The 10,704-nt window shown below is 50.2% G+C and overlaps 1 pseudogene; it reads left to right on the top strand.

Moving 5' to 3' along the window:
- The first annotated feature begins 836 nt into the window (after window positions 1–836).
- Window positions 837–3,349, top strand: LOC121025551 (nicalin-like; annotated as a pseudogene).
- The last annotated feature ends 7,355 nt before the right edge of the window (window positions 3,350–10,704 follow it).

Below are 10,704 nucleotides of genomic sequence, written 5' to 3'. Positions count from 1 at the left end.
TAAAGAAAATCCCAAAAGACTTGCAGGAATTTGTTAATTTAGATGTACCAGAAACTTGGGCATTGGGGACACTGTACTGAGGATGATGTACTTCTATTATTTTAGTGATCTGATTAGCACACATCTAGACTAGATGCCGAAACCCTAGAAATCCCCCCGCATGATGCAATGGAAAGAATTCAAGGAGTCGGCCAGAGAAATACATTAGTGTAAATTTATCACATGCAACTTGCCTGTTCACTCCCTAATTATATCCTCTGAAGGGCCAGATGACTATCTCTTCCCTAAAAACTTGAGACAAATTATTGAGTTAAGCTCAAATATCTTTTTGCTGTTGTTGTTGAAAATCACGTAAAACTTTTGGAAGAGTTGGAGTAAGAATAACGCCAAAAATTCTCATATACCCTTTAACCAAATACATCTATTTTTAACATTTTACTTTCTTTGCTTTACGTTTGTGTGTGAGCTCTTTATGCGTGTGTGTGTACACATAATGTTTTTCTGAAATTGTTTAAAATAAGTTGCATACACATTGGCCCTTTACTGCTAAATGCCTCAGTGTATGTTTTCTTTTTATCTTTGAGAGAGAGAGAGAGAGAGAGAGAGAGAGAGCATGAGCGGGGGAGGGGCAGAGAGAGAGGGAGACAGAATCAAAGCAGGCTCCAGGCTCCGAGCTGTCAGCACAGAGCCCGACGCGGGGCTCGAACTCACAACCCGTGAGATCATGATCGGATGATGCCCAGGTCGGATGGGTAACCGACTGAGCCACCCAAGAGCCCCTTCACTGTGTATTTTCTTAGAACAGGAACATTCTCTTAGGTAACCACAGCACGGTTATGAACTTACGGGGGCCCCGGCGGCCACCCACGCGGAGGTGGGTTCGGGAATCGCCCGGTGTGGCCCCGCCAGGCTGCGGGAAGAAGCGGGTCAGGTCCCGGGGAACAGGCGGCAGGCGTGGGGGCCGCCGCTCCGGCCCATCACCCGTGACGCAGCCCATCTCCCGCGCGCAGGGGTACGACCCGCACTGGTCCCGTCGGGAAGACCCCCAGCTTCCCTCCAGGGGGCGTCCGCCCGGCCTCGCCTCGCCCCGCCCAGCTGCCGGGGCCCTGAGCACAAGGCGCTTCCCACGCAGGCGCGCGCGCATCCCTGCGGCCGTACGGGACGCGCCGTTGCTGCGGGCCCCCGCGGCTGCCGCGAGCGGTACCCGCGGGCCTTTGCGGCAGGCGGCAGGTGCCGTGGTCACCGTCCTGCCGAGGGCTGTGGCCTCTGTGTCCCAGGACGTCATCGAGCCAGTCACGGAGACGGAGCCCAGGACGCCGGCCATGCACAGCACCGTCCCCTTGTCCTTGGCTGTGCGTGATGAGGCCCCGCCCTCGGTCTGCGAGCGGACGCAGGCCGGGTCGGCTTCCCAGGGCTCTGCCTTTGTTGCCCAAGCGCTTCTCCTCCACGCCACTGCCCCCGGCTTCCGGACGGTCACGCGTCCACAGCAAGGCCACGAGCGGACCGGTGGCTGATGGCGCCGGGTGGAGAGGACCTTAGCACCACCATTATCGTGCCCCACTACGATGCCTTCAGAGTGGCCCCTTGGCCGTCGCACGGCTGGGACTCCAATGAGAGTGGCGTCTCCCTGTTGCGGGAGCTCGCCCGCCCCTTCTCCAGGCTCTACACCAACAAGCGCACTCACACCGGGTACATGCAAAGCTTCCGTTCTTTTACTTCGGAGGAGCGAGTTCAACTACCGGGGAACCAGGCACCCTTTGTCCTCTGCCTTTGTTCTCGAACACTGTGGCCCAAAGGGCCAGCCAGGACCTGTACGTGCCCAAGCCGCCTTGTGAGGGGAAACTGCGGCATGCCTTCCTCCTGGAGCTGGAAATAGTGGCTGCCGGTTCTGGGGCGCCGGCGCACAAGAAGGTCTCCACGGTGCACAAGAGGGTCGACCTGGGGACATCCCGGCCTGAGAGCCAGAGTGCTTTGCGGTTCTCTGGGTGTCTGCCTTCGCCCTGTCCCACCTGGAGAGCCACCTCATGGACCTGAGGGCCCAAGTTGAAAACTCTGACCCACAAGTTGAGGCTCCTCACAGAGGCCCTGGCCCGCGTCATCTACAACCTGGCCGGGAAGGAACCCCCGAGACACGCCGATCTTCCCGGAGCGGATGATCCAGCAGGAGCAGCGGGACCGCGTGACGGGCTGGCTCACCAGCCAGCCCAGCCCGGCAACCAGCCACCCAGCTGGTGGACAAATTCTGCATGTTCCTCAGCACGCCGGCACGCCACCTGAGTTGCCACCTGGCGGAGGTGAAGCAGCACCGCATCAAGGCTGACGCGTGGGACCCCAAGTTTGTCTTCTGTGAGCAACTGAAGCAGGTGGTGAGAGCCTACAAGGTCAAGCCAGCCGTTTTCTCCACGCTCCTGGCCTTCTGCATGGGCGCCTAGCTCGGGGTGGCCTCTACAGCAGTCCTGGTGAGCAGGCGGGGCTCAGGTAGGAGCCAAGGTCCCTGTGCGAGGGTCATCTTGGTCAGGTCAGTCCTTGCCCCCCCCGATCCTGCCTAGAAGGTTGCCCCACAAGTGGCCCCCGGGCCTCACTCAAACCCTCCTGCTGTCCCCAGCACTACGACCTCCTGTACAAAACAGTTCAGGGACTGCTCTTGAAGGCCAAGATGCAGTGACATGGCCATCCACCAGCACGATGAGCTTTCCACCTGCCACCCCTCCCTGCCCCACAGCTGGCCGGGGGACAGGGCTTCACCCCTTGCTGAGAAGCTCCAGCCCTGAACTACAGAGTTTTTCTGTATCGCTCTTGAGGACTTGGGGGATTCTCTTTTTTGGTCCTTTGAACTCCCTTGGGAGAGCATTTGGTGGAAGTCCCGGAGCCAGGCCATGGACTTGGGAACAAGCCTGCAAATGGGCCCCCACTCCTGGAGGTGACCCCCTGGCCCTCGGGGCTTGTGAGCCGAGACGACAGAGGAAACGCGCCCGGTGCAGCCTCAGCGTCCCTCCTGCTGCACGCGAGGCTGACCAGGGACTGCAGGCTGAGGGTGGGGTCCACCTCGGGAGGCTCTGGGTCCGTCCTCCACCCTGCCCCAGTCGCCCTCTGGTGGCCGAGACAGTCTCTCCTCTTGTCCAAAGGAGGCAGCACCAGCCTCCGGATGCCCAGTTCTGGCCTCTCCCTCGGAAGCCCTGTGTTCCCCCACCACCCTGGCCGGGACTGAGGGGAGCCAGCTCAGGGTGCAGCCTTGGATGCGTCTCCCCCGGGCCCCCGTGGGCGGCTGGTGCCCGGAACACCCAGCCGCCTTCCTGTCAGGCTCCGCGCACCGCTTGCCCTCTCCTGTGCTTCTCACTGCCTCTGCCCTCTTGCCACACCCCAGGGAGCTGGGGCCTGTCCCCCTGGGGACCTGGGTGACTTCGGAGTCCTTGGGACAGGAGGCAGCCCTAGAGGAGGCCCCCTGGCTCCTCCGCCCCTTACCTTGGTCTCTCTGGGCCTCAGTTTCCTTATCTTTAAAAAAGAGGAACATCCAGGCTGGGGGAGGAGCGAGAGTGTTTTCTGGAGGAGCCTCAACCGACCACAGGGCCGGCGGGGCTGCTCTTCCCAGGACCTCGGACCCAGGGAGGAAGGTCAGGGCCTGATCCCCACGGGTCAGGTGCCTTGCAAGGGAGGGGCGTGGGGAGAAGTTCCCAAGACCCTCAGATCGACCTCAGGGAGACCCAGGCGTTTCTTTCAGGTGTTGGCAATTCGTTAGCAATGTAATCAATTCGGTGTTTTGTGCTGGGAGGCCGGTCAGGAGGAGGGAGGAGGCACTCGGGCACCTGCCTCCTCTGCCCGAAGGAGCAGAGGGACTGGCTCCCTCCTGTCCGCCTCCTAGCCGGCCACTCCCCATCCAGAAACCAGCTCTCCACTCGCTGGAAGGGACAGGCTCCTGGAGGACTGCATCTCTGCCCCTGTCTTGGGCCTTCTGCCTTTGCCAAGTCAGACCCTCCCTGGCAGGGCTGGCAGCCCGGACATTGGCCAGGCCAAGCCCAGGGAGGGGGCAGGCATGCCGGCCGCCGTTTCTCTTTTGTCTGTCCCCCCTTCTCTGTCCCACTGGGTGGCCTCTCTCCCCCAGAGACTGTTTACTGAGTGCCCAGCCGGGTGGACCACCTCTGGGGCGCCGGATGCGGGGACCAGCATTGGCCATGCTTCCCCCTTCCTCCCCAGGGCGAGTTGTCAGGACTACTGACTGTTCAGAGCTCAGGCTGGTCGTGGGACGCAACTAGATGACCAGAAAATAAAGCCGTATCAAACAACAACAAAAAAAAAACCCGTAACATGAACACAGAGCTTCGATCCAATCTAACTTCCACAGTTCAGTTTTGTTAATTGACCAGTAAGGCCCTGTGTAGCCCATCTTTACCCTTGAGCACAGGATCCAGTCTAGGATCACACATCGTCCTTGGTTGTCGTGTTTCTTTCGTCTCCTCTAATCTGAAATGCTGACACTGTCTTTCTTCTACGACATTGAGATTTTTGAAGAATACAGTCCTCCTTCCTTTTGGTTTAATGCTCCTCATTTGGAGTTTGTCTACTTTTTCCTCATGTTTAGATTCATAGTATGCATTCCTGCTAGACAACTACATAATTGATGCTGTGTCCTTCTTAGAGCTTAATATTGGGAGGCCCGGGATGTCTGCCTGCTCCCTACGGGTGATGTAAATTTTGATCAGCCAATCGAGTTGTTTTCGGAGTTTTCTACTTTACATTTGCTATATTTTCTTCTAGCAACTAATAAGCAGTCTGTGGAGAGACATTTTAAGAACAATGCAAATATTCTGCCCCTCATCAAAATTTCCCCTTTGTTTTAGCATCAACTGATGATTTCCTGCCTAAACGAATCTTTGCTCTGATGGTTGAAAAATGATGATTTTCCAACTCCAGTGCTTCCTCCACAGTTGATACTCATACCCTCTTATCAGCTTTATTAGCTGTTTTCTCGACGTAGGGATGCTGCGTGACATATTGTGGTCAAAATGAGCTTGCTGATCTCAATGGGGGTAATTAGGGGCCTGGGTTGCCAAAGACTTGATGAGGGCACGGACCCAACCTAGACACGGTGGGGGTGACTACTGGAATCCATGGCAGGACCTGTATAGTAATCAGAAATTATAATTCGCAAGGATCTTGGCACCGTATAATTGAGCAGGAGCCCTAGGACACAAAGAGAGCCTCCTATAACTCACAAAACTCCTGGTTTAGTGAATGAAAACCTGACTTGATCTACTACAATGCTGAGTCGCGATCTTTCTTTCATCCGATTACCAGATCTGACTGGATTTACAAGTTTAGGGCTTCGTAAATGAAAGGGAGGCCAGGTACCCTGGCAGAAGAGCCCCAACCATGTATGCATTTTTCTCCTCGCTTTCCCCCAGTGAACCTGCAGCCATTCTCCCTGGTGAAAGAGAAGGACCCCCAAATTTGAAGAATAGGAAATCCTAGCTCTGAGTTAAACACTAATTTCTGGACAGCCAGGACACTATAGCTACCAGTTACTGACTTCGTGGATCGGGATTGACAAGATATAAGTGCAGCTTTTGACCCTTGTCGGTCTCGCCATGGGCCCAGTGACACCACCAAAGCCAATCTAGTGGAAATCTCTTCAGTTCCTGAGGACATAAATGAAATGCATATCCTCAGCAAATGACAGAATTCTCACCTGGGCTCCTTGAGCCACAGAGACAGGGATTTTAAGACTGTTACAGAAGAGGGGCACCTGGGCGCCTCAGTCAGTTAAGCATCCAACTTTGGCTCAGGTCATGATCTCACGGTTCATGAGTTTGAGCCCCACATCGGGCTCCCTGCTGACAGCGCAGAGCCTGCTTCTGAGCCTCTGTCTCCCTCTCTCTCTGCCCCTCCCCTGCTCACATGCGTGTATGCTTTCCCTCTCAAAAATAAATAAGCATTAAAAAAAAGAGACTATTCCAGAAGAAAGGGCCAAGTAGAAACTTCTGGAGCTCCAGTCCCCTAACGAGAAAGCAGTACTACCTCCCCGGTAGAGAGAATGGCAGAGACAAGTGTTATCATCAATGACCTGAGGGATGTAGGAGTGATGATTTAATTCATATTTGGCTACTTTAAAAGGCAGGTGGGTCTCAAAGTGACCTCAGATTATCATTAATTGTATGTCAACTCTAATTGTGGCTACTGTTCCCGATATGATCTTATAAACACTTGGCAAGTGGCATTGATCTAATGAAAGCGTTTTCTATATATGTCAGTCAGGCTGGGGTTGGGGTGAGGTGGGGTGAAGCACTCACCTCAGTCACAAAATGTAAGAGAATGTCAAAACAGTCAGTAACCAAGATCAATAGCATTTTCACGCACTATTTTAGAAAACTAAAATTGGTGCAAAAAAATCCACGACCTACAAAACACCAAATTTTAAATAGAGACAGAACTAACACCAACCGGAGAACACCAGAAGCAGAACACCCGTGTCTTGCCACAGTTGACATACCTCAGCTGTGTGCCGCTAATCTTCAGGGAATATTGATCGTCTCGTCCTCCCACGGGACATCATTATGCTAGTCTACCATCGATGACATCATGTTGACTGAATCTGGAGAGCAAAAATTAACAGGTACCCCAGATGCTAGGAAATGGGTGATAATTCTCCAGAAAATACAAGGTTCCGTTGACACCTCGGGAAAATTTGGGGGAGGGAGGCCGGTATGTCCACTGATCTGGGACACACAGGATATCCTGTCCATTGGGAACGAAAAGCTGTTGCATCTCGGGCCCCCTACTATTTCACGGGCTTCAGTGGATGTCGGAGGGAACGTATCACATTGGATTGGTTGCTTCGTTCCATTTACTGGCCTACAAAGCTGTAACCCGCCATATTTGAGAAGGCCCAGGGCAAGAGATAGCACTCCCTCTGGTCCACGCTGTAGCGGGAGTGGTTCTACCACCTGGCCCTTGTCATCCAGTAGCCCAAGTGGTACCAGATACATTCCTGGCAGATTGGGATTTTATGACAACGTGTGGAGAGTCCATACCAGTGAATCACGGCGAGAAATCCCTGGAGCTCAGGAACAAACCTATGTTTTAAGGAAGTAACTTTTCTCCTTTAAAGCCGTTTGCTGTCTCGCTTCTCCTTTCTGATCGGGATTGAGTTTCTAACATATATCTTCAAGTGACCACATAACCCAAACTGCCCGTCATAAATTGTGTGCTGCAAGCTACCTAGTTCTATAGCACACAAACTCAGGTGTGCCCCGAGACATTTCATCTTCAGTGGAAGCTGTGTGTTTGCAATGTGGTTTGAACGGATTTTAAAAGTCCCAGCATACCCATTCCTACCATATAGCTATTGTTCCAGTGACTCACACCTACTACCTCATGGAGGGTTCAAGGCTTATTTACAGCTGGCTCTGCATAGTATGCCTGCCACGAGCATAAGTGAACTGTTCCAGAATTATAGCCCTGAGGGGTATCTCTGAGGGACAACAGGAAAGGAAAATCCTCCCAGTGGGCAGAACTTCAAGAAGTACTTCTGGTCCACTTTGCTTGCTTGGCCTTTAGGCCAGGATCTAGACTGGGAATTGGAAAACTTTTTCTTCTAAATGTCCAGAAAGTATTTTCAGCTTTGTAGGCCACATCCGATCTCTGTCACAACTGCTCAGCTCCACCCTTGCATTGCAAAAACAACCATAAATCGTATGGAAATATATGGATCCGGTTGTTTTCCAATAAAATTTTATTCACAAAACCAGGTAACAAACTGGAGTTTGCCAGATTCTCATCTATACCAATTCATTGGCAGAGGTTCATGGTTTCGGACGGTTATGGATTTGGAATCGAAAGTGGAGGATGAATAGCAAGTTTAACCTCTTAATTTGGGGTCCACAGACCCCTAAGTGGCCTGAATATAGAACAATATAATATCATATAATGGTGGTTTCCTTAATAATCTTGTGTGTTTTATATGTTGCATTTTAAAATACTATTCCGAGGAGCACCTGGGTGACTCAGTTGGTTAAGTGTCTGACTTCGGCTCAGGTCAGGACCTCACAGTTCATGACTTCAACCCCCGCGTCGGGCTCTGTGCTGACAGCTTGGAGCCTGGAGCCTGCTTCGGATCCTGTGTCTCCCTCTCTCTCTGCCCCTCCCCTGCTCACACTCTGTCTCTGTCAAAAATGAATAAACGTTAAAAAAAAATTAAAAATACTATTCTGAGAAGGGGTCCATTAACTATACCAGACCTACCAAAGCCTTTGGAAGATGAACATGTTAAGAACTACTTAAAATGGGCCTAGATAGTGAGAATTTGCATGTCCCAAGTAGCATGCATCCCAAAAGGTCCTAGTCTCCGTTGCAGAGGAATGGTACCAGGAGGGTCAGGGAAAGCAAATCCAGAAATAGTTTCTTTTCTACTGAGGGAAATTGCCACCCCGCCCATAATGGAAGGGGTTTAATGCCATCAACCTGTCATAAGGTTATGACTAGTCACTTCAAAGTACAGTATTTGATGGGACACCTGGTTGGCTCAATTGGAAGAGCATGCGACTCTTGACCCTGGGGTCATGAGTTCAAGCCCCACATTGGATGTAGAGATGACTTAAATAAATAAAACGTTTTAAAAAGTACAATAGAGAACCCAGAAATGGACCCACAAGTGTATGGCCAGCTAATCTTCGACAAAGCAGGAAAGAATATCCAATGGAAAAAAAACACTTCTTTAGCAAATGGTGCTGGGAAAACTGGACAGTGACATGCAGAAGAATGAACCTGGACCACTTGCTTACACCATACACAGAAACAAACTCAAAATGGATGAAAGATCAAAATGTAAGACAGGAAACCATCAAAATCCTAGAGGAGAAAACAGGCAACAACCTCTTTGACCTCGGCCACAGCAACTCCTTACTAGACATGACTCCAGAGGCAAGGGAAACAAAAGCAAAAATGAACTATTGGGACCTCATCAAGATAAGAAGCTTCTGCACAGCAAAGGAAACAATCAACAAAACTAAAAGGCAACTGACAGAATGGGAGAAGATATTTGCAGATGACATAGTGGATAAAGGTTTCGTATCCAAAATCTATAAAGAACTTCTGAAACTCAACACCCAAAAAACAAATAATCCAGTGAAGAAATGGACAGAGGACATCGAATAGGCACTTTTCTAAAGAAGACATCCAGATGGCTAACAGACATGAAAAGATGCTCCACATCACTCATCATCAGGGAAACAAATCAAAACCACAATGAGACGCCACCTCACACCTGTCAGAATAGCTAAAATGACCAACTCAGGCAACAACAGATGTTGGCAAGGATGCAGAGAAAGGAGAGCCCTTTTGCCCTGCTGGTCGGAATGCAAACTGATGTAGCCACTCTGGAAGACAGTATGGAGGTTCCTCAAAAAGTTAAAAATAAATCTACCCTATGACCCAGCAATTGCAGTATTAGGTATTTATCCACAGGATACAGGAGTGTTGATTCAAAGGGGGGCACATGCACCCCAATGTTTATAGCAGCACTATCAACAATAGCCAAATTATGGAAAAGAGCCCAAATGTCTATTGACTGATGAGTGGATAAAGAAGATGTGGTGTATATACACGATGGAATATTACTCGGCAATCAAAAAGAATGAAATCTTGCCATTTGCAACAACGTGGATGGAACTAGAGGGTATTATGCTAAGCGAAATATGTCAGAGAAAGACAAATATCACATGATTTCACTCATATGTGGAATTTAAGAAACAAAACAGATGAACATAGGGGAAAGATAGGGAAAATAGGATAAGATAAAAACAGAGAGGGAGGCAAACCATAAGAGCCTTCTAAATATAGAGAACAAACTGGGTTGATGGAGAGGAGGCGGGGGTGGGAGGATGGACTAAACGGGCGATGGACATTAAAGAGGGCACTTGTTGGGATGAGCACTGGGTGTTATATGTAAGTGAGGAATTGCTAAATTCTGTTCCTGAAACCAATACTATCCTATATGTTAACTAACTTGAAACAACAAAAATAAGTACAGTACCTTATGAGGAGCTCCGAATTTGTTGCTTCTACTGATAAGTTGGGTTGAAATCCATGAGACTGACTGGTTTTATGTACATCATCACAGAAGCAAGAGGTCTCATAGATTGTTGGAAAGGTTTACTGAAGACTCGGTTATGGTACCACCTAGGAAATTAACACCCTGCATGGTTGTTTCAGGATGTGAAATCACTCTGAAACAACCAACAGCACATAGATAATGCTTTTCCTCATGGTCAGAGTGCATGGGTCTGGGGTCCAGGGGCTGGAAAAGATTAGTGGCTCCTCTCGTGGATCATTAAACATAATTGACAAAACTTTTGTTTTCCATATTTGCAACTTAAAAGTTGAGGACAGCCGTACCTATGGTAGATCCTGCCAGTAATGATAACTTCATCAGCATCAAAAGCCCTGGCATCACATCACCAGATAATGGAAGAGTATAGACAAGACTATCTTAGAGCTGAGTATGAACAAGATTACGTTCTTGGGGATTCCAAGAAATAATGGGGTGAGGGTTGGTATAGAGGAGAACTGAAGACGCCACAAGACTTGATAGAAGCAAATCGAGAGAAATGCTGTGGGTGACTTATGCCGACCATATTGTGATTATTCAGACATAATAATCGTGGTTTTCTCCGTGAAATCTGTGAATTTTACAGTCATACAAATTAAGGAACC

This window comes from Herpailurus yagouaroundi, unplaced genomic scaffold, assembly GCF_014898765.1.
Source record: "Herpailurus yagouaroundi ecotype Mexico unplaced genomic scaffold, PumYag 67681, whole genome shotgun sequence".
Lineage (NCBI taxonomy): Eukaryota > Metazoa > Chordata > Mammalia > Carnivora > Felidae > Herpailurus > Herpailurus yagouaroundi.
The sequence above is the reverse complement of the archived record's forward strand: the minus strand, read 5'-3'. Positions and strand labels throughout refer to the sequence as shown.